Genomic DNA, 4,423 nt, shown 5'->3' on the forward strand with positions numbered 1-4,423 from the left:
ACATACATGCTGCCCGACCGCTAAAGACCATCATCACCACCATGCGCAAGCCCACACGCCCCTCTTGAAACTATCAAGTCAAACAGTTGACACGATGGTGCAGATCTTAGCCCTGAGCAGCTTAAACCGATAGGCTGTCGTGCAATTAAGGGCTGGTATCTGACCCTCCCGCCTAGGGATGGCAACGGGTAAAATCCGCACGGATACTTGTTTCATGTACCCGAACACGTGACCTAATATCCATACCCTCATCCGCACCCGCAGTCCGCAACAGGCACAAAATAGTGCCCGAACCCGCTATCCGCGGGTATCCCGTGCCCGCGGGCATGCCCGTACCTGCAGATGGGCACCAGACGGCTGGGGAACACCGTGCGGCCGTGTGAGCGCGGTGCCTGGGAGGAGGAATGGGGCGGCGGCGGCGCATGTGCAAGGAGGACAGGGTGGTGGCGCGCGCAGGTGGAGGGGACGGCGGCACGCGCTCTGGAAGAGGTGGATGCAGCTAGCGCCCCGGCAGGGAGGAGGGGGGCGGCGCCCACAGGGAGAACGAGGGGGGAAGGGGCGGCGGGCGGCCTAAGGAGGAGGGAGGGAGCGGCGGCCGGCGGTGGAACGGCGGTCTAGGGGCCCGAGGAGGACGAAGGGAGAGGTGGCAGACGGTGGAGAAGCGGTCAGTGACCCGAAGATGAGGGAGGGGCAGAGGGGTGAGGCCGCGACGCGAGGGGGGCTGGGCGGGCTGTAGAGGGGCACTGCGCTGGGGGCACCGGGCGCTGCACTTGGGGGGGGGGGGGTGGCGGCGACGGCTGGGACTGGGGGAGTGAGTGGGAGTGGGGAGAGAAACCCTAGAGATGTTTTATATACAAGGTATTAGGGCCCACATGTCAGCGGGTTTGCGGGTTTGAATATCAGATTTTCAAACCCGTTATAAAATATTCGTTGGGTTTAGAATCGTACCCACGCCCACGCCCGCGGGGACAAACCCAGACTAAAATCCGCGTCCAGCGGGTCGGGTATCCACGGGTACGCGGGTATTTTGTACCCATTGCCATCTTTACTCCCGCCTGTAGGAAAGCCTGCCTCCGAGAAGGGAAAATGTGCCCCGTTCACACCATTGCAGCCTCGATCAATTGATTAGGGACCAACCGAAAAAAGACCACAGAAATCTAACGAGTAGGCTCCGCCATATCTTCCAACCTATCATTGTAACCCGCCTCCCCTTGCATTGAACGTATAAAAGGGGGAGAGCATGCCTCTCTCTCACTCTCGCGGACTTCTCTAGATCTTTTCCACCACTTTCAGTATCCAGAGGTCATCTTCAACCTCCAGTCGTCTCTCACTCTCGTGGACTTCTCTAGATCTTTTCCACCACTTTCAGTGTCCAGAGGTCATCTTCCACCACTGCAAACATTAAGCCATGAAGATCAGGAACACGACCCGACCGAGATTGGATGACTTAGGGTGTTAGTGCTAAACCAGTATATTTCCTATGCCTACGAGAGCTAAGCCGTATGAAGGCACACGCAACATAAATTCACTAGTCGGCGCTATGAAGCATCGACTGAAATCTTATGAGCTAATGTCACAATTATAATCATAAAAATAAAGTCCTGCTTAAAGTGTTTAACAAATAAGTTAGTCCTTTAATCATTTTATAGCTCAATATACCAAAACTCATTTGATGGTCTACATTCACTTTCATTGATGTGGCAGTATAGACACTACTCTGTAGATTAGACTGCACTTTGTGTCTGTCTCAAGCGTGGAACATATTCAGGACCACCAAACCAGATCGTGATTAATTAGACTCTAACCACATGTAAAAGATCTCAATTAGGCTTAATAAAGGAACAATTAAAGGCCCAAGCCTAAATAGACTACAGGCTAGAGCTAGGAAAGTGGGAACGAATGAGGCTACGAGCCACAAAAGGTAGATCATGTGAAATGCCGGCCTTTCGTTACCAATGCCGTCTTAGTTCTTTCTTCTTCTTCTTTAGAGTTATTAAAACTAGCAAGGTTGCCCGCGCAAATAGCGCGGGTAGCTAGATTGTTTTTATACTAACATTTGCATTATTTACTTGGAATAAATTTATTAAATAATACTATTTTTCACTATCATTATTTCATTGAAGTGGCCCTAGCCCAGACCAATATACTGTCATTTTATATCATCCTACTGTATGATGTGGAATGTGTATTCATTTTCATGATAAAGGGGAGGTTAATTGTGGAGAAGTATGGTTTTATGTATTTATTGAAAGAATTATAACTATTTTTTTCTTTAGCTGTATTTTTTCATCATAAAATTTGAAGTTAGCATCCATACGATCTCCTCCACATGCTAACCACGTGATTAATATTAATTTGTGCCTCTTGATTTTTTCCCCTTTTGTTTACATACAAATTATGGTTGTTTCTATTTTTATTTCAAACATCTATTTAAAAAACACTCATATTTGATTATTTCAATTCTGAAGCCATGTAAAAACTAATAGCTAATATACCTAATTTATTATCTGGTAGGACTCTATGTGAATAGTCAATTTCCCTTAATTTAATTGTTTAATTCTAAAATATTCAAAAAATACATAGGGAATATGTTCTCAAGACGCCATGTTCAATCTTTTATTGATCACCTTCTTTGGTATGAAAAAATAATTTTTCCTCCACCTCCTCTCTCTCTCTCTCTCTCTCTCTCTCGCCTTTCTTTCCAACTCACAAGTGGCATACATTGTTGTCTACTACATCATGTGTTTCCATGTAGATGAAGCCTCTATGTTCCGCTAGGTGGTTCAATCGCTCATTTTTGTTTCTTGCATATGCACTACTTATTCAGTCCTCCACTAGAACGGTGAACTCTGACACTGCCTCTCCCTCACCGCATGCCATTGATTATGTGATATGTGCTCTGGCCTTTAGACAATATGCATCTGATCTTCCTGTGTTTGTCATTTGTGTTATTTCTTTAGTGTTTTACATGATTATTTTGAGCATTCAATTAAAGTGGGTTTATTGTGCATAATATGTCATATATGTTCCAAGTAAAAAAAATAGCGCTTTGGTATTTTAGAAAATACTATTTCTTAGCTTCAATATTCACCCAATTGGCCACTCCTCTTGTAACATTAAGATTTTTTGACGATACTTTTTTGAAAAAAGTATTTGTTGTATTTCCTTGATTGCTTGTGTCGATCAATGTTATCTTATTTTTTCTAAACTTTCTAGGAATTTATCTATTTATTTATCTATTTTTAAAGTTTTCTAATATAAATATTCTCATAATAAAAAATTGTGAGAAAACCAAATCATCTATTCAGATTGTGGCCTACTATAGACACTATACTATTGAACGGCCCTCCCCAAGGTTGTAATTGATGAGCTGGCTCGTATTACTACTCTAATTAAGCTATGGCCCTTGGCAACTTTGGCATTGATTAGCACGTAAGAATCCATCGATAATTACTTATGCCCATGGATTCTTGCGATCGTTTACCATCCAATAGCTTAAGCCTCATGCCTATCCATGTGCACCATGCTTACTACATCCAGGAAACCAATGGCACCCTAGATTATTGATGAACCCCTTATCCTAAAGCGGTAGACATCTTCTTCTCTTCTCATTTTAGCTTCCCATCCGATGTCATGATTGTGAAATTTGACATAGAGGCAAAATCAAGGTTGCCTTCTATGACTCTTGGCTGGTTCTTCATCAAAATCATTTTCTGATTCCCTCACAAATTCGCTTACTTTTTTGGTATGCACGCACACTACCCTACACCTATGAGTATATTCAATAGGCTGAGCTAGTAGATTTCCGAGATTGACGAAATCACCACAAACACCTCGCTGTTGATGGGCACATTGCCTATCACTGAAAGAATAGCTTTAGTTAAATTCGGGAATAAATCCAAGAAAATGTGAGCTTTAGTACCAAGTCAAATTGAACCCGTCTTACAGATGAGTGTTGCACTTAGTACACATTTCATATGGAATTTTTAGGCTAGTCTAAACCGCTATATCTCTATAAAATCCAATGGTGGATAAACTTTTGTTTTTCCATTTAACTTTGTAATTTCTAGACGCTTTCAATGAACATTGGCTTCTTTTAACATTATGGCCGAGTTAATTTACAACTGGTCCTACGGATCAATCTTGCTGGAGTTCATGGTGACCTTTTGTGCGTGGAGATTGGTCCAACGGGCCAATCTCGCCATTGTGTTGCTCTGGTATAATATTTTCTATGCTATATCTATCTAGCTTTTATATTGCCTTGATCCCTCCTCTTCAAGCATCACGATCGTGACACTCCCTTTGCTCACAATATTTTTTTTCCTTTTGTCCTAGTGGACGTAAATGTTCTCTTGAAAGCCATGGATAGGCCATTATGACACGTCAAGAAAAAAACCTATATAATTGGATCATGTTTTCTTTT

The sequence above is a fragment of the Panicum virgatum genome, chromosome 2K, assembly GCF_016808335.1.
Source record: "Panicum virgatum strain AP13 chromosome 2K, P.virgatum_v5, whole genome shotgun sequence".
In the NCBI taxonomy this organism is placed as follows: domain Eukaryota; kingdom Viridiplantae; phylum Streptophyta; class Magnoliopsida; order Poales; family Poaceae; genus Panicum; species Panicum virgatum.